The sequence below is a fragment of the Sus scrofa genome, chromosome 5, assembly GCF_000003025.6.
Source record: "Sus scrofa isolate TJ Tabasco breed Duroc chromosome 5, Sscrofa11.1, whole genome shotgun sequence".
Classification (NCBI taxonomy): domain Eukaryota; kingdom Metazoa; phylum Chordata; class Mammalia; order Artiodactyla; family Suidae; genus Sus; species Sus scrofa.
In genome coordinates, this window is record NC_010447.5 from 89223868 (window position 1) to 89250712 (window position 26845).

General features: G+C 46.2%; 1 long non-coding RNA gene across 1 annotated transcript; it reads right to left on the reverse strand.

Annotated features, from left to right (window-relative positions):
• On the reverse strand, window positions 3216-23364 carry LOC102157618. The gene is made up of 3 exons (XR_002344258.1): window positions 22037-23364; window positions 17589-17745; window positions 3216-13204 (listed from the first exon to the last, which is right to left on the reverse strand). It is a non-coding gene; the product is annotated as an uncharacterized LOC102157618 (long non-coding RNA).

Here is a 26845-nt window from a genome sequence, read left to right on the forward strand (position 1 = left end):
TCTTTGTGTATCTAGTTATTTGTTACTCTGTGCTTGACTCTGGGAAGGCTCTTCCTTTAATTAAGTGCTGAATTTGTTCTGGCTGGTCCTTAGTTTAGTTGCAGCTTAGCTTGATCATGTCCAGGTTTAGTTTTACACTTTTTAGGGCAGGTCTGCAATTGTTCCTGCTCTCCAGCTACAGTAGCACGACTCCTGATATTTGGTTATTCTGAAGTCTCAACTAACTGCTATGGATTTTCAGTGAGAGATTTACTCCCTGGCTGATCAGAACTGAAATCTCTCTGGAATCCCTATTCAGCTCACACCTCACAGCTAGCTGTTCTGTCACACCTCTCAGAGCCTCACCCTGAGTACGTGCAGCTTAGTCCTTAGCCAAGACTCAAGGAGACCCTTATTCATCCTTTTGAACCTCTGTCTTTCAGGTACCCTACCCCCCAAATTCCTGCAGCCTCAGCATGCCTGAATTCTGACCTATCTTTAGCCAGAAAAGCACTGCGTTCTGTTTAGGTTCCACTGCCCTGTGCCTTGATTTGCAACATGCCAGCAGGCAGATATATTTTTTTTTCACATTTTGCATTTTTCATAAGGATAAACGGGGAAGATCACTCTGTATAATTTTCTTCTCTCAAGGATTCTGATCCTCTACTGCCTATTGCCTAATGCCCACACACTGCTTCTTCATACATCTTCCCCAGCAATATAACTGTTTAAGGTGGAGAGGCAATCTGATACCTATTTTTCTACCATGGCTGGAACTGCAAGCTTGCGTTGCAAACTGCTGCAGGACCCCAGGGATTTTGTAAGTCACTAGGGGAGAAAGGGCTGGGAGGACAAGAGAAGGAAGCAGCCACAGCCGCTAATGTTTAGGTTCCAGAGCTCCCATACTGGAAGGGTGTAAGAGCAACAGTCAGGTTCCAAAAAATGAATTGGAATTTGCGTGTGAATACCACTTCTGCATAAAAAGTCAAGAAACTCTATTGTCTATTTCAAAGAAGGGGAGGCTGGTTTGTGGATGGATAATATGGAGGAGGTAGAGAGCCCCTTTAGCCTGTTTTGAGACAGGACTACTAAGCTCCTGTTTTTCAATAATATTATAGGCTGGAGGTTGAAATGAAATTTTAACTGATTAAAGAAAATGAAGCAATACGGTCTATATTATACATAGAGTTCGAGGAGTAAGTTTCAAATCCTCTAAAGAAACTCTCATAAAGACAATTAGTCAAGTGAGTTTCTTTGCTATGGCCATCTGCCCCGATAAGCTATTTAGGTGTAATCATTGGACAATGAAAGGAGAAACTTCAACTGTAGAAACCTAACCAAACGCTTCAGCAAACACTTGAAAATCATACCAGCAGTAATTAAGAAGTGGGGTCCTTCTCTCAGTGTAAGACTGTGAACCATAAATACTGAAGGAATTACATTTTCTCCAGTGTGAGAAACACCTCCTCTTAAGAAGCATATTTATCCATCTGCAACAAATATCTTGCTGATATTTGCAACAAAATATACTGTAAACCATTAGCTAAGCATACTTTCTATAATTCATAGAAGGGAATTAAAATTTTCATCTTTAAAGAGAAAAAACTGTGTTTGAAGGCATTCAGTCCTAATCATGAATTTTTGAGATTTGGGGGGTTGGTATATTTTTAGGGCTGCACTTGCAACATATGGAATTACCAGGCTAGGGGTCGATTCGGAGCTGTAGCTGCTGGCCTATGCCATAGCCACAGCAGTGCCAGATCTGAGCTGTGTCTGCAACCTATACCACAGCTCACAGCAATGCCGGATCCTTAACCCACTGAGTGAGGCCAGGGATAGAACCTTTGTCCTCGTGGATACTAGTCAGATTTGTTTCCACTGAACCATGATGGGAATTCCAAATTTTTTCGATTTTTGAGAACAAAGAATGCACTCTGGCTCATTTCTGCACTAAAAGGATTTTAGTTTAAAACGAGTTAAACAGGAGTTCCCACTGTGGCACAGTAGGTTAAGGAACTGGCATTGCTACAGCGGTGGCATAGGTCACAGCTGCAACTTGGATTCGATCCTTGGCCCAGGAACATTCTATGCTGTGGGTGTGGACAAAAAAAATAAAGTAAAAAATAATAAATTAATAAGTAAAAAGAATGAAAAAGCTGTAGGTCACTAAAGGAGGCACAGAGATGAAGAACGGCAGCCAGGAACAATGTCCCCATCTGGCTGCAGAGCTGTTCCAGTGAAACCATCACACCCCCCCGAATTGGGCTCCTTCCACAGCCAGACACTGGACATTATCTACAGACCCTCTTTGACAGCAGTTTCAACAAACTGATGTCTCTGCCTTCATCCTTGCCAGATGGATTCTGTGCACCATCACCAGCTTCCAAACATTTCAGAACAGATGAGCCTGATTGGTGGACACAGAGTCCATGGTTGCATTCTTGCTACACTGGATGCCGGGAAAGTTAGTTTCTGGCTTCTACATTAGAAAGGACTGCATTCAGAAGATGGAAAGTCAGCCCCAAGCAAAAGGACAAATATCAACCAGAGCTGCTAAACATAAGCCAACAAAGAAAAGAACAGATAAATATTTTCTACTAGCAGTTTTAAGTTGTCAGATCTCATATTTAAGTCTGTAATAATTTTTTTTAATATATGGTATGAGAAAGTAGTTCAGTTTGATTCTTATGCATGTAGCTGCCAAGTTTTCCCAGCATCACTTATTGAAGAGGCTGTATTCTTGCCTCCTTGGTCAAAGATTAATGGACCATATAGGCTTTTGCACAGTGAAGGAAACTATCAACAAAATGAAAAGACAGTCTACTGAATAGGCGAAGATACTCGCAAATGTTATCTCCGATAAGGAGGCAGTATCCAAACTGTACGAAGAACACATTCAACTCAACATCACCAAAAAAAAATTGAAAAATGGGCAAAGGACCTGTACAGACATTTTCCAAAGATGACACACAGAGGGCCAACAGATACATGAAAAGATGTTCAACATCACTAATCATTAGGAATTTGCAAATCAAAACCACAATGACATACCCCCTCACACCTGTCAGAATGGCTGTCATCAAAAAGACAACAAATAATCAGTGTTGGTAAGGACGTGGAAAAAAAAGCAACCTTTGTGTGCCGTTGGGGAAATTGTAAATTGGTGCAGCTACTGTGGAAAACTGTATGGAGATTCCTTAAAAAATTAAAGATAGAACTTCATATGATCCAACAATTTTACCACTATGTATTGACCTGAAGAAAACAAAACCACTGATTCAAACATATATATATATATACCCCAATGTTCATTACAGCATTATTTTCAACAGCCAAGATATGGAAGCAACTGAAGTGTCCACCCATAGAAAAAGGGATCAAGAAGATACGGTACAATCAGTGGACTATTATTCAGCCATAAAAATAATGAAACCTTGCCATTTGTAACAACATGGATGGATCTAGAGGGTATTATGCTAAATAAGTCAGACAAAGAAAGACGAACACTATATGATTTCACATTTATGTGTGGAATCTACAAAACAAAACAAACACACAAACCAAAAATGAAACCAGACTCACAGATACAGAGAACAAATGCGTTGCCAGAAGGGAGTAGGATGTGGGGTGGAGGAAAGAGATGAAGGGGATTAAGGGGCATAACCCTCTAGTTACATAATAAAGAAGTCACAGAATGTGATATATGACATAAGGAATACGGCCAATAATTTTGTAAAAACTCTGTATGGTGACAGATGGTTACTAGACTCACTGTGGTGATCATTTCATTCTGTGTGCACATGTCCAACCATTATGTAGTACACTTGAAACTAACATAATGTTGTATATCAGCTACATCTCAATCTTTTAAAAAGAACATATAAATAAGGGAAGCAAGGAGGAAACTTGTAAGTTATTTAGACCAATTCTTCCATTTTACAAACTGGTAGAAGTAAAGAAGTGACCCACCCCAAATCTACTCCTTCTCACTCTAGATAATGCCCTAATCAACCCTCAAGGCCGACAAATTCCTTGGCCACCCCTTTCCTCCACTTCCACAGAAGACACACTTAATCAACTACAATAGTCATTCTTGTTGAACCCAGATTTGGCTTCTCCATCTTTCTCAACACAGCCCACTGGGCAGCCACAACCACAACTGGCACAAGAAATGAAAAGTATTGTCATGCCTCTACTGCATGAAGCTGATACTCGCTTAACAAATTCTTAAATGAATTAATAACAGAGTTAGGTCTAGTCTAATTACCACCTTAGAGTCCACAAAGGATCTTTTAGGTTGTTAGATGAACTCTTTGAGAATTAATGTTTATTATGTCCAGTTGTCTCTCTTTCGGTCACTGGCACAGAGTCATGATTTGTTTACAGCAGTTAATAAACACCAGGCTCCAACTTATCATCTTGCCAACAATAGCACCAATTTTCCCATTCATTCAGATGAAGATTTTTCTCTTTTGGTAACTGTCAAGTGTCAAAGTGGGGGGATCATGGCTTGGGAAGTGTGTCTTTCTGGCATGGGAGGTAATAACTGCAAAGATGTGGCTCTTCCACTCCAGTTATTTCCCTCTGGAAGTGGGTTGATGGTAACCCAGCTCCCTAGCTGCAGTCATTGCTAAAATCCAATGAGTTTAACTACACCGTGTTAATGTGTATCTAATCCAAAGATGAAATAGGACTGGTTTTCCGTGTCCATAATTCAGTGACTATAACAAAACTTGTGTAAAGTGGTCACAGGATTCATTTTGCTTTCATAGGTTATGCTTTAGGAAGTAAATGGCAGAAACTTCAGTTCAAATTGGCTTAAGAAAAAAAAAATCAGGAAATAAGGAATTTATTACCTTATTGGCAAAATCAGTAAGGAGTGGATTTTGTTCCAGGATCTCAAACGATGTCAGCTCTGGACTGTGCCATCTTTGGTGCTGGCCTTTGTCCTGAGGCTTCATGAAATAGCTACTGGAAACTCCAAATTCATACACTGCCAGGCTCAAATCCAGTGGACGAGACAGCACTTCTTGGTAGCTTCTACCGAGGTACTGTTATTCCACCAATGGGAACCACTAGGTTTAGGAGAGCGTTTCCGAATCAGTTATTACGGTGTGGGAGATGCAGTGCTCTGATTGGCCTAGATCACGTGTTTCACCCTGGATTTGAGGTTGGAGCCACCAAAACTGTTACGCCTGAAAACAGCGAATGTCCACGACGAGGGCATATTCAGACACTGTCCAGCAGGGAAGCGATGGCAGACTTGAAGGGAGAATTGAGGGGAGTTTAATGAAGAGACCGCACGTGAGGTGTGGGCAATGGTACAGAAACCAACAAGGGATGGAGAAGCTTTCAGGGCTAGAACAGTGGGAAACCAGTACCACTCTTTGGGAGCAAGGGGAGGGAGCTATGATGAACTGGATGAGAGGGGGAGCCATAGGTACAAAGCATCAGTCAGAGCTGTGATCACAGCAAGAGGAGCACAGCCACTGCCAAAGCACAGCCCAGAAGATAGAAAGTAAAGGGACTAAATCCCCCTGCCTACTCTCCTCCCAACTTCTGATCTCTTGCCAGTGCCTCCTATTGGCCAAATCTCATCAGAAACCAGAGGGCAAATAGTCTGGGTGACACCGTCTGCAGAAGTCAACCTTTTGAGAGAGACAAGCAGGGTGGCAAGGGCTACAGATTAGATCAGGAGAAGCATCACCGAATAGCCAGCACACTGTTTCTCTCAACTAGGGGTTAGCAAACTACGACTCATGGCCCAACCTGGCCTACTATCTGTTTCTATAAATAAAGTTTTACTGCAATACTTTCAATAAGCAAACGTTTGTTGACTTATTGTCTGTGGCTGCCTTTGTGCTGTAACAACAAAGGGCTGACCATTTGGCCCTTTACAGAATGGATTCACTGACCCCCTGGCCTAGGCCAACACATCCACTGTGCCTGATCCTTAGAAGAGATTCAAACGAGCTTTTTTGAATTAAAAAAATAAATGAACGACTGAAAGAACTGGTGACCGTTATAATGTGAGTGACCCTGAGGCTCAATCCCATGGGATAACAGAGACTGCAAGCCCCCCAAGCCACATCTCTTTATTCTAGAGTTACCCGTGTGGCTCACTGGCTTCCTCTGTGGCCACTGCTATGGTCCCGCTGCCACTGTACCTGATGATCTCTGCTGTTGCCTTACAGTTCAGTCGATCTGGAAATTTTCCTTGGCTGCTGTGAGAATCATGGTTACTCCTGCCCAAACCCTGGAATTTACAAGAGGGTGTGGTCCTAAGAGAGCATCATGCTTTTAAGACTTTCAAACGGAAGTCCACTCTGTCCATTTTCATATCCCTTCCTTAGACTAACTTGAAGCAAGAATCTCAGAGGCTAAGTGCTCATTTCATAGTCCCATCAGGCATCACATTCAAAACTCTCTTCCTGCATCATCAGCCAGGCAACCAATGCAATGTGGGCACTTGTGTTCTTTCCTCTCTCAGGCATAGCTCTTTGCTTTCCCAGCGCGCTCCTCATGGAAGCTGGGACTTTCTTTTTATTCATGAGTATTAATCTTAGCATTGCAGCTCCACATGCCCACTCATTCATTCACTCAACAGGACATCTTCTCGAGGCCATTCATAGCTCTAACTTTAACAGATGCCTAACAGTCATCTTTACTCCCCCAGAGCTTTTGAGATGGGACCCGGTTTAGCTCCTACTTTATGACCTGATTGCGACCTTTGCCCTACATTTTGTTTAAAGTTGTATAAACGCAGCCAGTAAACATGAGCAATGACAACAAAGACTGAACATCTATGGAAAGCATGGCACCTTGAGAAATCCACTGAAGTCCAAATTTAACCAGCACACTTAATGATGTCGTGTTAGGGTTCTCCAGAGAAACAGAACCAACGGGAGATACATATCCCATATATTCTATATCCTATAGCCAATCCCTGGTAATAACTCTCATGATATATATGTATACAAATAAATATATATATACATATATATTTTAAAATATACATGAATATATATTATATAATACACATTAATACATATGTCACAGATATATGTGATATTTTATAAAGAATTGGCTGAAAAGGAATCTCTGCTTACAGAGGCTGAGAAGTGCTATAATCTGCCATCTGCAGGCTGGAGACACAGGGAAGCTGATGGTGTCGTTGGAAGGCTGTGAGCTGGTGTCAGCGGTGTAGATTCCAGTTCTAGTCTGAAGGCCTGAGAACCAGACGCCATCGGGGCAGGAGAAGAGCCCTTCCCAGCTCAGAGGTCGAGCAGAGAGAGGCAATCTTCCCTTCCTCCATCTTTTGTTCTATTCAGACCCTCGGTGGACTGCACAGTACAGGCTCACTCTGGGGAGGGCAATCCCCTTCACTCATCCCACGGATTCAAATGCGAATCTCTTCTGGGAACACCCACACAGACACACCCAGAATTAACCAGACCTCTGGGCATCCCCGGATCCGTCAAGCTGACACATAAAATGACTATCCCAAGGGTGCACACTCAGCCTTACTGTGCTGTATGGCAATCAGGAATGGTTGACTCATAAATGCTGTAATTGCTCGTTTTTACCCAACCCACACAGGGATGAAGCTGGAGAGAGGAAAAGGGAAGCTAGGAGCAGCTGAACGATTCTCTGAGTTGTCTCAGAGATTCCTGATGATATTGACAGATGGAGGGTGGTTTGGGGGCCTGGAGAGATAAGAACAGGAAGAAGAGATAAGGAAGAAGACAGGTGGAAGAGAGGCAGGGTGAGCTGGAGAGGGGGATGGAGGGGTTACTATCCCCCATATCGTCCACACTGCCTCTTGCCTAGGCTTGGGGAACAAACTCGCTAGACCTGGAGGGGGAGAAGGGAGAGTGAAAGGAAGAGGCAAGTCTCCTGCAAAGGGATTTCTTAAGAGGAAGAGGCAAGGAGCCAACTGACAGTGCCCTGGAGGCTGTTTTGGCAAAGCACCTGCCTGGGCACCATCAGCGATAACTACCCTGCTACTGCCCAACTCTCTCTCAGAATCTTGTGAACTGGAGCTCAGCCCCTGGTCATTGGCAGAAGCCCCTGCTCACTCACTTTATCCAAATGAAGAGCCCTTTTTCAATTCCCGAACTGAAAGCAACCAAGCTTGTGGATGGCTAAGAAAAGAGAAAGCAGCCTTGCCCTCCCACCAGGTGAGGCCCCAGGCATCTGTGACCCAGAAGAGGGGCCTTACTCAAGCACAATGCCCACCACGCCCCCACTTCCCATCTCAGACCTGCAGCTCCAGAACTTTCTGAAGCTCAGCGAAACAGGGAAACCCACTGAGAGCAGTCTGGAAAGCGGCCCCAGTAGGATCCAGGTCTTCCCTTTGTTCAGCAAATGGGGAAATGCAAGCGTAGGGAGATGCGCTTTTGTGATTTCCCCAAGATCATACAAGTGCTTTGGGCAGGAACTGGAACCCAGCTATCTGACTCCTTGCCTCTACTGCTCTAGAAAGATGGATAAATAGGCCAACTTGGGCAACAGTGCAGGCACAAGCATCCCATCGCAAATCCAACCAGGATACAACAAAATGAGAAATTCTTGTGGTACCCGGAAGGAACCTGACAGAACACATGACAAACAGAGGGCCACATCCAGCTGTGCGTGTGTTTTGTTTGGGCTGCACAGCATTTAAAAAAAAAAAATTAGTTGCCAACCTTTTAAAATTGAGACGTTTAAAAGAATCGCTTTCTGATGTCCCTGGGAAGCTGCGGGAAGATACAGTAACACCTGGCCCTCTTGTCTCCAGGGCAGCATTTGGGGGGAGAAGAACGGTTGCTGCTTCTCTCTGTCCCCCTCCCCCCAAATGACGCTCACCAGGGTTTACTGCGTCGTCTTTGTCTGCAGGTGGAAGGGTACACGGCCTGGGTTGTCTTGAGGGGTCTGCTTCGCTCATCTGCATCACCTGCCAGCTTTTGCTGGGGACCTCCGACCAGGGACAAGCACAACAGTCTTCTGCAGATGGGGGAAAAAAAAAGAGGCTTACTCTGTACTGCAAAGGGGAGGGGAAGGGGAGCATCACGAGAACCCAGACTTGAGCTCAGTATCAGGATGACTTTCAGACGCTGGACCCCTCAGCCCTGAAACTGGCAGGGAAAGTATTGGGACATAGTCAGATGCCCGTCTAACAGGGAAAAGGAAGAAAGCATTCCTCCACTGCCTTGGAACTGGACTCTACCCCGTTAAGGAGTTCTTTAATGCTCAGATTTAAAACCACTTGAACAGGGTAACACAGTCCTATCATCTGAAAGGCGATAAAGGAGCACAACGGAAAGTCAGTTTCCTTCAGCTTCTGTCCCTCAGGGCTCAGCTCCCTCCCAGGAGCCCACCACTGTCCTTTCTCACGTCTTTCCAGAGATGGTCCACACACTATGCACGCTACATAGGCGATAATTCATTATAAAAGACAGAGAGAAAGCAGCCTCTGGCACAGAGTCCTAGATGGACCAAGAGGCGCACGGTGCTACCCTCCTCTCCTGGGAATCTTCAAACACAAAAACCCCACCACGTCCGTCTCCTACTTAACATTCTCCGATGGTTTCCCCTGGTTCCCGGAACACAAAAGCTGGATTAACAAGGCCCTCTGTGACGTGCCTGCTGCCTCCCCTCCTGGCAATGCCAACAACATGCTTGGTTCCACGCACAGAGAACTTCTCTCGTTCACTTCCTGCTGGGAACCAGAGCCTTCCTCATCTCCCTTCCCGGTTACATGCTGTTCCACTGCCCTCTCTCACTTGTTCACGTCTCTTTGGCCCCCACGCGTTCGTTTATGGAGGTCTTCTGGTGGCTTAGACCGGTTAAGTGTCCCTCCTCCTGCCCCCGACTCGGTTTCTGTGTCCCAGGTTGAAACCCTCCCAAGAGTTTAAGGCCATGACTTACCCAAGCGCCCATCTTCCCAGCCAGGCCACATGAGTGCCTGTCTCTACTCACCGATGTACCCCCAGCATCATCTGGCACACATCCGGCACAAAGGAGACATTAAAACATCCTCACTGAACCAACCCAGGATGCTCACCACGGAGGGAAAGAAAGATCAGCTCCGCTATTCACACTGCATACCATTTCTTGGCACAGACATGAATTGGTGGCTGGGTAACTTCTTCCTCAGAAGAAAGCACTTTTATGCTAAAAACCTGACTCCACATGTCCATTTTCTGTTATCTAAAGATGTCACACCTTATGAGATGGAAATAAGAATTGCCTTTGAGCCAGGTCCCGCCTAGCTCCGAAAAGTTTCTCCCTTCTCTGACCAAACTCAACTGCATTAAGCAGCCACTAAACCGATCACAATTTTCTGTGCCCAGAACCAACCAACCAACCAACTGCTGTTTGCAAAGGGCATTTGAAGAAATGAAAAACCATTTATAGGAATACAATGCAACCAGAAATTGAGAAACCCCCAAACAATCAGATTGAAGGATTGTTAAAAAACAAGACAGCAGGCCCCAAATGGAGTCGCCTGTTCTAAGCCCCGCATCACCAAACTGGCACTTAATGACAGTTTCACTTCTCCCAGAAATGAAACCTTAAACCTTAAAACGATAAACCTGTCCGTCGGGAACCAGCTGATCAGCAGAGTGAGGTCCCCGAAAGGAAAGTAACTTTGCTGCAACCATTTCGAGGCCTCATTTATTTTCCTTAATTCCTCTCCCTTCTGCCTATAAAAGGCTTTCATTTTCTGCAGCTCCCGGAGCTCCCCCTCCATCTGCTAGAGGGGATGCTGTCCCATTTGAATCCATCTCCGCTCACAGAACCTCTTAAACACGGGAACACGCCTCGGGTGATCTTTTACCAGCTGTTTAGCAACAGTGAGAAGAGGAAACGAAAGGAGACGCACGGGGCTCCGGGAGGGACACGCAAGCGGCCCTGGTACCTGCTGGGCCTGAGCCACCGCCTCCCGCTGCTCCGGAGGCGCTGGGCCGTCCCTCTGATCCTCCGTAGCTTTTACCTCAGGAGCTTTCCGGCTTTATTTGGGCCTTTCTTTTTCCAGAGTCAGTCTGGAAACAGCCAAAGTCGGAGGGGGGCCGACTTAGAAACTGAACTGGGCTCAGCAAAGAACAGGTTCTGACTTAGCGGGACGGGCCCAGCGTGAGGCATCAGGTGAATTCAGTACTGTTGAAAGGCTGGATGAGCAGGTTAACCTCACCCCGGATAATCTTTAATTACAACGGGCACAGCTGAGCCCGTTTAACCTGCAGAAGCCCATCCATTTTTGAGGCTCCTTAGAGAACAGGGGGTCTCAGCCCAACATTCACCATAAAGGGGAGAGGGAAGGTGGCTTTTCCTCGTCTTGCGTTTCTAGTGACCAGGGTAAGACGGGCTGGGACAGCCCCCGCCCCCCACACAGCTGGCTCCCATCTGCTGATGTTGGCTCAAAGAAACATAATTTCTAATATGCCTCAGTTTATCATTAGACAGAACCTAAAAGGAACTGCTTCCTTTGAAAAAATATACCTGGAAGGCAGCTACGCTCACCTCCACACCAGCAACGCTGAAAATACACCTGTAAGAAACGAAGACAAGCCGAAATTCCATGTCACGGCTGCTCACGTTCTGTGTGATTCATTCCACTGTCTTTCAGCTGATGGCCCTCAAACTCTACAAGCTCTGTGGGGCCCTCTGAGCTCACTTTCTTACCCATGAGGTTCTTTCTTCAACGGATATGGACACAATGCCTTAAAGAAGCGCTCTGCCTCAACTGGTTCTTTTCTCAAAATATTATTTTTGTTTCAATTCATAGAATTACAGAACTTTATAGCTGCCATGGCCCTTGGAGCAGTGATTCTCAATATTTAGCTGAATTTTGCTCCATGTGGAAAACCAGTTGGGGTTACATCTGAGTCGTCAAGGCATTTCAGTTCCGGTGTCAGGTGGAGCATTGAGATATGTGGATCACGTGACTTGGAACAAACCGGCTCTATGAGGCACAGGTGTGATGTGCAGCCTGGGCTAATGAAGGGTCTCCGAGCTTCCAGAATGTGTAAAATCTCTGACTCTGTGGCCCATAAGGGAAGCAGGTCAGGGCAGTAAACAGTTCCACTCAAAGAACCGTAAAGTGGTGAAGTGCAACCGAGTGTTGAACCATAACTGGGGGACTTTATCGTCCCAGGGGCACCCCACTGTGCTGCAGTCAGAACTGTACTGAATGATCGACTAGTGTTGTTTTGAGTCTTCAGTTTTTAACACTGCTACACCATGTTCTGCTATTCAAAGGTATGCTGCAAACACAAAAAGAATGAGAATCTCCAACTTAGAAGTCCCCTGTATAAGGTTAACAAAATAAAGCCTTTAGGGGGGAAAGGACTTGAAGTCGAGCAAGACCACCGAGGAGGGTTCACACAGCCAGGATGAAAAGTCAGGCCTCAGGACATCCAGGCAGGTGATTTTTCTACGACATCTTTTTTTCCTGTCTGAGTTTATAAACTTAGGTCATCAGGGTGAAAAAAATCAGGAGAAAAGAACTGGCAAAGGATAGGGACGGACTCAGATCCCTCCTTGCACTGACGCTGTCTTCATTTGGCTCTTAAACTGTCTGGGGCACCGTGGGCCCTCTCCTTCAAGCTCTCAAACTTACAAAGATGGAACCCATCTAAACATCTGCATTGCGAGGTGGACATTTTGTACAGATGAGCATGACTGGGGTTTGCTGGTCCTTGTTGTGTAACTCCGTGACACGCTTAGACAACACACAAGAGTCTTCGTCAACAAGAGTGAGTGGGGAAGGGTAGGACACGTGGGATACTCGCAGTTGGTGGGAAAGGAGTGGGGAGCTGCAGAAACGGACCCGTCTTGACCCCAGTGTGCTTTCTGCAGGCATTGGTACATATGGGGATTCAGTTCAGTGGGTGGAATGAGGCCATGGGAATCCAGGGGAAGGGAGGTATAAAGCAGGCAGGAATTAGTGGTGTGAGAACGTCATTCTCAGCAAATCCACAGCCCACGGGTGAGGAAGGAGAGCAGCCCCCAACCCCCAGGAAGGGGCCTGAGACTATGCAGGCAGGAGTCAGGTACTCACCTAAGTAGTCTGGGGCTTTCAAAGGGGATCCAGTTCCCGCCAGGGTGTTGGGAGGTGAGGTGAAGCGGTGAGACGGGCCAGTGAAAAGGGATGAGCAGGGCTCTGCGTCTCAGGGAGCATGTGAGGCACCAAAGACGCAGTGGGGATCATGAGTGACGAGGCGACCTGTCACGGAGAATACTAAAGGAAGATTTTCGGGGAAAGTTTAATCACTTGTGCTTTAGCCCCAAGAAACAACCCGCAATGTCCACCTGCCCAAAGCACAAAAAATGTTTGATCAAAATTCCCCAGTCAGGATGGCGTGGGCCGGGTCTCTGCGTCCCTCCAGTCTCGGGTCTTCCCAGGGTCCTCCCCGCTCCCTCCCAACCCCAGACCCCGCCCCTCCGTGGGCCACAGCATGCAGTTTGCACCTGTGGCTTGTTGCCCTCCAGTCTCCCCGTAACGCCCTTCCCTTCACCACGGTGCCAGTGGGCTCATGGACCATCTTATTGATGCTTCCAGTCCCCGCCCAGAGAGCTGGTCCCTCCCGCCTCTATCCCGCTGCTTTCTTTCCATCTCAAGGAACGTGTTTATGACTCGGGTTCCTATTTGCTGATACACAGCATGTTGGCTGCACCAGTGGTAAAATTATTCACACACTTCTGTGCAGCTTGATAAAAAGCTGCTCCCACCAAACCCCCTGCGCCCATTCAACCTGGCCCTCCTCGTGCATGTTCCATGTCACCACAGGACCGGCACTGGGAGGCCTGAGGCCATGAGCAGCAGGACCCTCCCCGCCTGGCCAAGACCTCCGCTTGCTCTCACCGAGTCCTGGGAATTCCCAAGTGTGGGTCAGCACCCAGGTTCAACTCTCCTCCCTGGTTTGTGAACCTCTGTGCGCCTCTGAGCTTTACTTTTCTCTACGATGGAGCTAGAAGCCCACCGTACAGAGCTTCCAGTGAGACTGCTGGCCTGATGGGCACATACATGCAGACGGCCACAGCTAGTGCTGAATAAAGCTGGGCAAGGAGGAGATTCCGGTTGGAGGGAGCCAGCCTGGCCAGCACCAACCCCAGCCCCTTGGGCTGACACTGCTGCTGCCCGGCACTGCCAACCCTGTCATACCCAGTGGCCAAGGGCCGGGAGGCGGGGCAGGGCCTCCCTTCCCAAAGCCAAGGCGGTGGCCTAATTGGCGCCAGGCTTCTTATCTGACTTTAGTTATGTAAACCTCTCAGGGCATGCGAGAAAGCACAGTTTTCTTTCCCTCCGTTTCTGTCCAGAAAGCTCTTGAATGGGCGGGTGAGCTTGAAGTCTGCAAAGTCTTCTGAGAATCCGAGTTTCTTGGAAGTTTTTAAGAGCCCAGGCACTCTTCCCTGGAAAATGTGAGGTTCCTGGGGTTTATTAGAAGCTTCAACTTTCGGTCAAAGTTAAACATCTAGAAAAATGTTCCTGGGAAGTGTCGTCAACACCTTCTTAATTGGCCGCCTTGGCACCATCTCAAGGCTGTGGTTTCTACTTAAGATGCTGGAGCGGTACCAAGCCCCGCTCAGGGTCCCTTTCTGGGATGGCAGATAAGTAAGAACCTCCGGCCTGTGTTTCCGAGTTAGGCAAATAAAAGGAGCCTGCCTGCGGGGGTGCACGAATCATACTTACATTAATATTAGAACGTGCGTTTCTCTCCAGACTATATCCCTTCGAGGACTACACCTCCAGCCCCACAGTGAGGGTGAAAGGTGAGGTAGGAGAACTTGCTTCTTCGTGCATGGATTCCCTCGTTCTGGGCTCCGGGGGAAAAGGGCCAGGACTCAGGAAGCCCCCTGGGTGTGTTTGCATGCAGAGGGGCAGGAGCATGGACCACAGGACTGGGTACAAGAACGGCCACGGGGCTGCCTCCCAGACCTCCTCTTAGAAAGACGTCCTCCAGGCTGCCACCCCCCACCTGCTGGGGGGAACCGGGACCTGGGGTCCGGTGGGTGCAGTGCTGTGACCCGGCTCCAAAACTGTAGCTGGCAGTCCTTTCACCTTCCTGATACCGCATCCCATGGCCCTTCTACCCTTCAAATGAGCCTGTGTGGAGCCTTTGCTTGAGTGATAGGCATTTGAACAGCAGAAGAGAAAACACAGGACCCTCTGCCGACTTTCTCTTTTGAGAGTTGTGTCCTTAAAAGGAACAACAATGACAAGAAAAACTCAGAGCATGAATACGAGATTTAGAAGCTCTCATGAGGCAGAGAAAGCTTCTTCTGAATGCTCTTCTGATGCTGGGGGGAGGGGGTCACCAAAGCAGGAAAATCCTGAGTCCACGGGCATTTGTAGAACCCTAGGAAAGGGAGCCTGCATTTTTCTTCCCAGGCACAGCCTGGGGAGGTGGTAAAAAGCAAGAAAAAGAAAGGGCCCAGAGAGGTGTTTGTGCAGCAGGGGCTTTGGGTAACTAGGGAACAGGTCCTGGGCCCTGGAGAATTGACCTCTGCCTCTCAGTGATATGTCATCAATCAGGCCCCTTGGACAAGCTCGCTGAGTTTCTTCAGTTAAGCGTGACCCAAGAGGTGAGGCAGAAGAATAACTCAGGTAGTCAGTGGAGGAGCATGGGCTTGGACGCCTTCTTTGATGTGGCCACTGAGGAACATTTGTGGCTTAAGGGCTCCAGGGAGTAACATCCCCACGGGCCTTGTTTCCTATAGGGGCTGTACCCACGCCCAGATGGACATTAAGTCCCTGTGACTCAGTTTACAGGAAGAAAAAGGCAAAGAAACCATGACACCTACAGGACATTTCCACCCCTAAAACCCCTGATGGACAAGGAGTGATAGAGGTCATTGGGCAAGGCCAGTGGGAGAAAACCACATCTTTCTAGACCCCAGGTTGGTACACCCCCCCCCATTTTAAGGGATAGAAACCCCTATAGGACAATAGAGAGGGGGGCTCTTCTCCCCACTCCCAGCAGCCCTGGGAGCTATTTGCTTTCCTGTAATAAAGACTTTGCTTGCTTGCTGCCTGTGTGTTCGCAGAGCTCATTCTTCTGCTGCATGAACAAGAACACGGATTCAATAACATTTTCCCGGCATCAGAGGGGCACGAACATAGCTAAAAGGGTGGGGTTCTGGAGCATCAGCAGTCAGAACAAGAAAGGGCTCAGCAGCACCCTGTGTGGGCTGGCCACCCAGCACTGAAGCAGGTGAGAAGACTCCGAACTGAGATTACGTTTCCATCCCGCTCCCCCAAGAACATGCAAGCTTACAACTTAAAAACTGTTAGCTAAGTGAGGTGACTGATATTCTTACATCCTATTAAGAACAGAATTCCATCCTTGGAAGAAAATTAATAATATATGGATCCACTAAAAAAACAAAACCCTAAAAAATATGCATCCAACGTTCACTGCAGTCACCTTTTCTTCTTTCCTTCCTCCCTTTCTTCCTGTTTCATTTCTTCCTCTCCGTCTTCTCTTTCTCTGTATCTTCTGTCATTTTTCACAGTTAACTCCCTTCTACTTTTTCGACAATAAACTTGCTAGGAATGACAACACAATAAAATAAGGAAAATGAAAAATAATCCGCATTCAGGGTTTCTCTGTTTCATTCTGGGGATGAAGGAGATGCTACAGACATGTGTCTGGTCTTCCTCTTAGACCAGGACAAGCTGAGGGTCTCCTGTGTGCTCTGGACTATCCTTCAACCTTCTTCCTCTTCCATAAATATCTGGGGCTCTGGTCTTTCTAGAAAACCTCCAAAAATCTTCTTTGCATAGGGCCTGCCCTTTGCATCTGCTAAACTGGCTTCTGTCCTTCGCAGCTTGGGAGTTAGTTGGTAGTTCAAAGAGACTACACTTAAGGTACTTCCTCCTTCCTCGAAGCAGGATGCTGGCCCTCTGATTTGCCAATACAACCTATGCATTTGCATCTGTGGGCAGAATCTAAATAACGCCAAGGCATTTATCAAGAAGATGGGACTGGCTACATTCACCATCTCCTTGTACATAGAGAAATGGCCAAATTCGTCATGTTGGTCTTAGAGCATCCCTCTTCCTCGCTCGGTCTGAGGCGAACACCTGGTAAGAAACGAGGCTGATCATCCCACGTGAGCAATCTACCCTTCATGTTTCTAATCATGGTCTGGCATCCCCATGGCACCCAGCGGGCCTCTGGGGGTAGCCTGGCCCCTGGATCACTTTTTGAGAACCTGGAAACTAAAAAGTCCCTTAAGTCCTGGTCTATAGCTCAGCAAGTAAATTTATTGTCCCCCACCTCCCCAAATCATATTCATGCTAGTTTCAAAGTTCTAGGTTGAAAGGATTTTGCATTTTCCATGCTGTTAATTATCACCCACCTCTGCACCTACATGTGAAATAATGAGGAGAAGATGCAGGGTGAGTTTTGATGGCTTTCGCTATCTAGAGGTTGCAAGAAGGAGGTTGCAAATAACTGGCTGATATTGTGATAAGTCAAAGACCAGACTCCTTTTCCCCACCTTCCCCCTGACATGTATGTCCTATTGCTTCTACCTCCTACATATTTCTTGAATGAAAACAACTTTACTCCATCTTGACAGCCACTTCCCCAGGGCAAGCAGGGATCTTAGCTTCCTACCTGGTACTCAGTGTGCCCGCCTCCTAAAATACAGGAGGTCCCTTCTGAAGCTCTGCAGTAGATCCCACTTGCTCTGGAATCTCCGACTGCTCTTCGGGGAAACTCGACTCTTTCTCGTGGCTTTCAAGATTTTTCTTAGAGATTACAAACCAGAAGCCTGTAGGATGATGGGTTTTGCTTGGCTCACATAGCGAGCCATATACTTTTATACTTTTCAAGTAAAGCTAGTGTTTATCATTTTGAAGACTTTGTGTGTAAATCCAAACATATGGCTTTTCTTGAAACATCAGGGTATCTGGTAACGCGGCCCACAGGTTCCCACATGGAAAGGGCCTCCCGCGTGGATGGGGCCTTTGGTCTCCAGTTCTCCCAGTCTGCACCACTCCTGATAGGCCCTTCACTGAGGTTACCTGTCTGATGCTATGGACAGGTAGGCTCCACTTAACGAGGCCCTAACGATGTTCTCATGTCATTTCTCACTGCTCCTCTCCAGTGCACAGCTCTGGGTTGTGGGGCGGGGGTGGGGGAGTTAGGGGGATTAATTTCTCTCAGTCTCCCCCTCCCCGGCCCACTCCTCATAGATACAGTCTGGACTCACACCGCACGCTGCTCTGTGCCTGTGCTGTTCCCTCTGCAGAGCATGCCCCACCCCCACCCCCCTTGGGGAATGTCTAATTCCAACATATTCTTGAGTCTCAGTTTAAATTTTTCTCTTTTTCTTTTTTTTTCCTTTTTAGGGCTGCACCCAAGGCATATGGAAGTTCCCAGGCTAGGGGTCAAATGGGAGCTGTAGCTGCCAGCCTACGCCACAGCCACAGCAACGCGGGAGCCAAGCTGCATCTGTGACACCACACCTGTGCATGTGCCAACACCACAGCTCAGGGCAATGCCGGATCCTTAACCCACTCAGCAAGGCTAGGGATCAAACCCATGTCCTCATGGATTCTAGTTGGGTTTGTTACTGCTGAGCCATGACGTGAACTCCCTAAATAGTTTCTTTTTTTAGGACTGTCTGCCCTGACCTCCCCAACCCCATCCCCAAGTCATGTTTTAATTGTCGCTCCTTAGAGTCCTCTATAGTGTAAGAACTCGGTTTGAAGCTCAATATTATGTGCTGCCTTGCCATCTGGTGATATGAGGGGGGGGGCAAATACCAGAAGGGCAAATTCCCCACTCTGCTCCTGTAGGTAAGTCCCCTAATCAAACAACCCTCCTTATCAACCCCCATCCCCCAGGTGTACCTTCTGCTTATCCCTAAGCAGTGGGTTTCAGTTTCCTGCCAGGCAGAGAACTAGTCAAACAAGCCAATCACATCTTCTTGCAGGACCCAGGGGCTCCTCACCCTCTTGGCACTACAAAGCCTGCCTCTCACAGCCCCTGATGGTTCCCTTGGCTCCCGAGTGAACTCTTGCATGGCCTTGTGTGGCGTGTGGTGTCCTCCCCCCAGGCTATGTGTATATGTGACTGATCAACTCCTATCAGCCTCAGCTGTCCAGCGCTAAGTGTTGTGTATTCAACGATCCCCATGACCCCAAGTTGGGAACCCCTCCTTCAACAGGGATTGAACAGGAGGCAATTAAATCCCTCCTTCAATAGGCTGAGCAGGAGGCAATTAAAACACCCCACATGGACCCCAACTGCCTGCTTACTTACCTTCTCCCCCACTAGACCACTGACTCCATAACGACAGGGACCAGGGGGACAGGGATGGGTGTATTATTTGCCTCCAAATCCCTAGTGCCTCGCACAGAGCCTGGCACATAGCTGGTGTTCAATAAACTCTTGTTGCCATCTCATCAGGGTAGTATCTTATCAGTGGAAATATTCAGTCAGAGCAGAGGAAATAAGCATCTTTCAGAGACTGTGGAGGAGGTTTGTCCTAGGAGACACTACTTCACATTTCAATTCTTAAGATTGGGATGGAAATCCTATAAAATTGGATTGTGATGATCATTGTACAACTATAAATGTAATAAATTCATTGAGTAATAAAAAATATAATATAATGAAAAAAAAAAGATTCTGATTCCAATAGTTTATCATTTTGCTTCTTCATAGAGTTACGGTGTTCCTTGTCTTGCTAAACAGGACAGGGTAGAAAACCGCTCATTTTTCGCCACGAAGAAAGCTCTCTGCTTTCAAGATGCAATCACTAATGTTAAGCAGCCTTTGTTTTCAGGGACTAGGGACCCAGTTCAATGAAGAGAACGCTGCCATGCAAAATATGAAGAGGCTGCCGACTTGAGTCCATTTGTTCTCAAGAGCACCATCACAGCCCCTGGTGCTTATTGCGGCAAAAAAATCCTACCATCTGCAGATGGTTTAGCAACAAATTTATACCATTTCCATGTGTTAGTAATGCAGTCCTAGAAATGAATCTAATCAGAGAGCTGTTTTAGCAGGGAGGATGTTCTCGCTTAAATCCAAAAAAAAAAAAAAAAAAAAAAAAACAAACCTATTTCCATCATTTCCAGATTTTTGAGAATTAAAATCCAGCTGACTTTCTGTGATAGGCCATTTAAATATCTTGGAAATACATGTGTGTGTTAAAATAGCAGCAATGCCAATGGGTTATCATTGAACACTGTTAAAACATCACCCTGGGACCTGGTGGTTATCTTGGAGGGGATAAACTCACAATTTAAAAACAACGTGTCACTGTTTTTTCCTTCATGTATTGAGCTAAAATCCAAACTATTTTAAAGCCATACATTTTGCAATTTATGCAGGACTTATGCCCTTCAGACCAATCAGAGAAAGAACTCTCAGTGCTGCATTTGCAGCTAGGCCTGCACATGAAACTAATTTGACTAAGGTCAATTCATAGTTTGATTAAACCTTTGGCATAAGTGTATCTTAATTTTGTTCAAACTCTATTTCAGGGGTGAGAAAGGATGTCAAATAGAGATAAATTATCAGAATAAATCTGCCAGCTCTCCACAAAAGAGTGGAGAGTAACAGAGCTCAGGCCTTAAATTTCACTACTCCAGATTCTAATCTTGGCTGTGCCACTTATTAGCTGACTTTATTTATTTATTTATAATTTGAGGCCACACCTGTGGCATATGGAAGCTCCCAGGCTAGGAGTCGAACGGGAGCTGAAGTTGCCAGCCTGCACCACAGCCATAGCAATAACGGATCTGAGCTGTGTCTGTGACCTACACCACAGCTCCTGGCAATGCCAGCTCCTTAACCCACTGAGTGAGGCCAGGGATCGAACCCACATCCTCATGGATACTAGTCAGGCTCTTAACCTGATGAGCCGCATAGAGTCCCAGGCCGACTCAGTTAAAACAAATTACTTAACCACCCCCAACCTCATCATGTTAAAATGACAACAGTGAGAACACTGATGCCGTGGCAATGTTGTGAGGATTAAAACTTAAAATGAATATAAATGCTTATCATAGCTATTGGCACTGAAAAAGCATTCTATAAATGCTAATTGTTATTGTTATTATAGATTGGTTTCACAAAATGTCCTAGCAAGGAAGTCTTTGAAAATTTGATTCTGCAATTGACAACTGGAATCTGGAATTTGCCTCTTGGATTGCCAGTGCCATTGGATCCCCACCAGTTCCCATGATTTAATTAATGAACATACCACTGTGCCAATATCCAGAAGAGAAAAAGCCAAAGAAAAGTAGGGGTGGTATTATAGACAATTACTCATTGTGAATCAGGAAACGACAGTATCTTTCAAGTCATTAATACATTAAAAGCCCAGCCAAGGCATATCAAGCCTTCCAGGTAAAGGAGATCATCAGCACACAGAGGTGGCTGACAGCTCATTTCCTCGGATCTAGGAGCTCCAGCCCCAATCATCGCGTGTTGTCCCTCGGGGTCTGTCATGCCATGACTGGTCTTAGCCACGCGGAGTCCAAGACACAAAGCCAAGTGACTGAAATAAAACTGGGCATCTCGAATGGTGTTAGGCTCCACACCTAAATAGTTTTCACTATGAAACTAACTTAGAGAAGGGGGTCTTGGCACTGGCATGTTTTTATCCCACTCTGCAATGCCCATCATCTCCTAGTCCTGATTTTCTGCAGCACCAGCAAATAACTTTTAAGACACTGATCAAGGAAAGACAAGACTATGCTACTTATTCAGACACAGACAATCAGTTTCACCAGGAGAGAACCAACCATGCCCAGTATTCTGAGGATTATCTCACCATTATTACTTGAAAGAACACAGGTAAGAAAGTATATTCTTCTTCACTTCTCAAGAGGCAAGTACCTAACAGGAACTGGGACATACAATTCCTTTATCGTGACCTTTGCATCTAAATTGTTACAGGTTACCTACATGCACAATTTGGAAATATGTAAACATCCTATGGGCAGGAATCCTGGTTATCTTACTGTCGTATGCATAGAATCTAGCATGGTACCTGGAACACAGTATGCATTCATAAATATTAAATAAATGAATGAATAACTTACATGAGCTCACTCACTTTAGTGATTCTGTGAAATCTCTTTCTACCTCTGTCCATTCGTAAACTCCACTCATCCTCAAAGTCTCTGCTCAACCGCCATCAATTCTGTGAAATCATTTCATTCATTTCAGGCAGAAAAAGAAACAGCTGCCTCTGTTCCCACAGTTTCTAGAACATGCTTCCATGTAAAGTTTTCTATATGCAAACAACAAAATCTTTGCTGGACAGTTAAAGCAGAAAGAGACTTGCTGAAGGATATTGGATGGCTCCCAGAATTTGTAGCAGGGATGGAGAACCAGGTGTGACTGCCACCTACCTAGACCAAGAAAGAGTCCAACCACCAACCACGCCAGCCGCCTCAGGGAGACAGGACAACCACCGCTGCTGTTCCTTGACATTGATCAGCCAGTGGAGACCTGAGGTTGTAAGCATGGCTACAGCCGCCTCCGAATCACTGGTCACCTTTACCACTTTCCTCGTCAGAAAATTCCATCCCCCTGTCATGGGCGTGATCTCACACTGATCACTTCCGCCTCCGCTGGTACTAGCACATCCGGTTAGAAGAACGTAGACCACGTGCCTGACCTCTAGCCGCCATGGGTTCTGGGAAATGTATGCTTTAGTTGTCCAGGCTGTACTGGGAGAAGGCAAACTGGAAGTTACACTGAGGCATCCAACTATACATGTGCCACGATCCACGACACTCGTGTCTCCTTCATTTGGCAAGGATTTTCTAAAACTCAGAGGAAACATATCAGCACCATGGAGGATCAGTGCAGAAAATCCAACAGCTGACTGGGAGGGGTTCCAGAAAGAGAGAACAGAGAACTAGGAGAGAAAGAAATACCGCAGATTAATTTCCCAGCGTAAAGGACAAGAGTTTCCATACTGAAAGGTGAGAATTTAAAAACTCTCCTCCTAGACACATCTCTGTGAAATTTTAGAACACATCAAAGATAAAGATTCTAGAAGCTTCAGAGAGAAAGGTCGTCTACAAAGGAGGAAGGAACGGACTGGCACAGCGACAATGGGCACTGAAAGAAAACGGTACAATACTGTTTTAAAACTGAAGAAAAATGGTCTTTGACTTGAATTCTATCCCAGAAAAAATGTCATTAAATTACGAAGGAAGAATAGACATCCTTATAGATGCAGAACTCAGAGTCCACCTCCCCTCCACCCTTTGGCTGGGAGTCATTTGAGAAGACATGATCTAGGGAGTTCCTGTCGTGGCTCAGCGGTAACAAACCTGACAAGTATCCATGAGGACGAGGGTTCGATCCTTGGCCTTGCTCAGTGGGTTAAGGATTCGGCGTTGTTGTGAGCTGTGGTGGAGGCCGGCAGCTGCAGCTCCAATTCGACCCCTAGCCTTGGAACTTCCATATGCCAAGGGTACAGCCCTAAAAAAGACAAAAAAAAAAAAAAGGGCTCCAAGCACATGAAGAAGCAAATAAAGAGGAAGTCATAAGATCCAGGGAATGGTGTGCCCAATTTCAAGGAGAACTGAAAGGAAAGAGAACAACAGCTCGCTCTCAGTCTCGGAAGGCCACCAATCTACATTAGAACAGATGAATGGAGAGTTCCAAGAGGAGGGCCCTGGGGAGAAAAGAACGTTCATAAACTACATAGGCTGCTGGAGACATTTGGGAGCATAAGCAGATGACAAAGGCAGAGGATATAAAATTCAGGCAATTAGAAATTCCAAGAAAAATTAAAAACTATGAGAAGATGATGTAATCATAGCACACTACTCTGCTCCCCAGAAAGATAATACTATAAAGACTCTCATATGATTTTCAATTTTTTTTTTTTTTTTTTTTTTTGTCTTCTTAGGGCCGCACCCACAGCACATGGAGGTTCCCAGGCTAGGGGTTGCATTGGAGCTGTAGCTGCCCGCCTACACCACAGCCACAGTAACTCAGGATCCAAGCCACATCTGTGACCTAAACCACAGCTCACAGCAATGCTGGATCCTTAACCCAATCAGCAAGGCCAGGGATCGAAGCTGCGTCCTCATGGATGCTAGTCAGATTCACGGGCCACGAGGGGAACTCCGTGATTTTCAATTTTTTAAATCAGCAAGAAAAAGCATGCACAGAAAAGGCTACAAATATTATGAATCTTGTTAGTGGATAAACTACAAATTCAAACAAGAGATGTAGGGAGGAAACAGAGGTGAAAGGCAGGAAAGAGTAACCAGGTAATATATGCTATCTGACAAATGAGGAGTATACTGCCCGGCATCTTTTAACTCCTTCTTCTAGTAATAACACCTCCATTTCCCTTTGCATCATTTCCCCTCCACGACACATGCAGTCTTAGGGAGACTGTTTGTCCACTGACCTGTGCTCTCCAGCCAGTGGCGGAGCATGGACCCCAGTGGAAGCCAATCAGACTTTCTCTTCCTGATAAGTTAAGAATCCCCATTAATTCACACTGGGCAGTGCCCAGGCCTGCATGAATTCTTTCTCCTTAGATTCCCAGAACAATTCTTATTCCTTGCTTTTCTAAAGCCTGCCTCTCTTGCCAGAACCGGTTTCAATGGATAAGATGTAATACGATAAATTTTGAATTTATCGTCAATAAATTGTTATGGTGTTTAAACTTCAGAATCTGGTAGCTGAAAATAGTGATGTAAGTGTGTGAAGGGGGAGGGATGAGACGCGGGATTAAGTGAGCAAGACTCTCCTATCTTAACAGGATGTGAGTGTGAGACGTATAAAGTCGATTAATCATGAAAGGGCGGGATAGCAAATACTTCATCAACACGGAGGCAACCGCCAGAACAGTGAAAACTTTGAAATTTAAAAAGCGAAAGGGTTTCTGGGGAAAAGGAGACAAGGAGATTGTTTTCTTTCTTTTTTCTTAGCAACTCGTGTTAACGTCTTAGTTTTTCCCCTGTGTGTACGCAATAATCAATAGTTTTTCACGTTAAAGAGGTGAGAAAAAGATTGTTGGCCTGTCTATAATGGAGACGGTCGGAATTTAAAATTCTTCTCACATAGAAAGAAATCAGCCCTGGAAGCTGTTCTGGGAAGCAGCACGTTAACATGCTTGTCTCAGACTCCAAGGGAGGAAGCAAGCCCCCCCCACGGGTGGATCACACTAGGCTCCCGGACAAGGCAGAGGCCACGGCCCCCTCGGAGTGTTCTCACGGGAGTCCCCCTGTGGGTCACCTCCAGCATGTCTCTGCATTGACCTGACATGCCCTTGCCCAGCTCAGAGTGGCTGGCACAGGACTCAGATGTTTTGGCTTGTTCTCTGCCCATCTCCTTCCCCAACCTTCCCCCTGCTTTCCTGGAAAATCAGAATTCGTCTTATCTCTACTTTCAAGGGATAAAGAAAAGATCTCCATATCTTTAAGACCTTGAGATGTGTTTTGAATGTGAGTCGATTTTTACTGTTCTTTTTTGGCATTTTACTGATAAGACAAGGAGAGACCTTGATACTGAAAGTATGGAGATGGCCCTGTTCCCGAGGGCTTCACGAAAGAGAATCCAAAACTTCCAGGTATGTTTGTCTTTCTTTACCAAGTAAGCTCTGACAGTGATTAAGCCACGCATGGAGATCGTGAGGCAGGGCAGACCCTATGAAAGGAGGTGAGAGAGAAGGAGAATCCCACAGTTCTCTGGCTAACCATCCCCAGAGCAGGATTAGTGTTGCAACAGCAGCATCCAGGTCAAGCCTCACCCGTAACCTGAGCCTTAATAAGAGGCAAAGGGTGGCTGCATTCCTGTACCTAGGGTGAGAGTGACCAGCTCCCCTTTTCCACATTCCTCTGCCATGCCCAATCCTGGTTCTGAAAGATGGGGGGTGTTCACAGGAGAGGAATGAAGGAGTCTGAGGCTGGAGGATGTGAGCGAAGAAATGAGGTCGGTTAGAACTTCTCAGGCTGCGGACATCCTGGAGTCAGGTAGAGAATTACTCTCCCTTTAAAGGCATGCGGCTTAGCATCTTCAGCATGTCACTGAGTCACATCTGGGAATTCCCAGCACTTTCTCCTTCATGCTTGGGACACCCCTCATCCTCTTACCTGGTTGTCCCATTACGATGTGTAATTCCTGGCTCAATTCACAATTATCGGAAGTGATAATTCTGTCCCATAAGAAAAATGCATGCAACCACTGTGCAGGTCAGACCAAATATGCTCCATCAAACCGAAGCTATTGGGAGTTCTCATCGTGGCGCAGTGGTTAACGAATCCGACTAGGAACCATGAGGTTGCTGGTTCGATCCCTGCCCTTGCTCAGCGGGTTAATGATCTGGCGTTGCCGTGAGCTGTGGTGTAGGTTGCAGACACGGGTCGGATCCCGCGTTGCTGTGGCTGTGGTGTAGGCTGGCAGCTACAGCTCCGATTTGACCCCTAGCCTGGGAAACTCCAGATGCCATGGGAGCAGCCCAAGAAATGGCAAAAAGACAAAAAAAAAAAAAAAAAAAAAAAAAAAACTATTATGGTCCTTATCACAGCCTTGGACAGTAGTAGGAAGTGCTGATATCAACAAATAGGCTTTTAAATTTTATCCAGCATATCATCTGGATATATATCATGATGAGATTCCAATCCCAAACTTACAGAACAATATTGCTCCATTGGTACAACCCTATGTGCCAATAGCACTATTTTAATAAATTACAAAGAACTATTATAGCAAATTTACACTCAACTAAAATCCCAAATGATTACTGCTCAGATCATAGCTCCATTTTTACCATCTGTGTGACCCTACAGGGAAGAGTCTAGATTTCATAGGGCCTGTAGCTTATACAATTTGAAGAGCCCTTTAAAAGAAAGAATATGAGGAGTTGCCGTCAT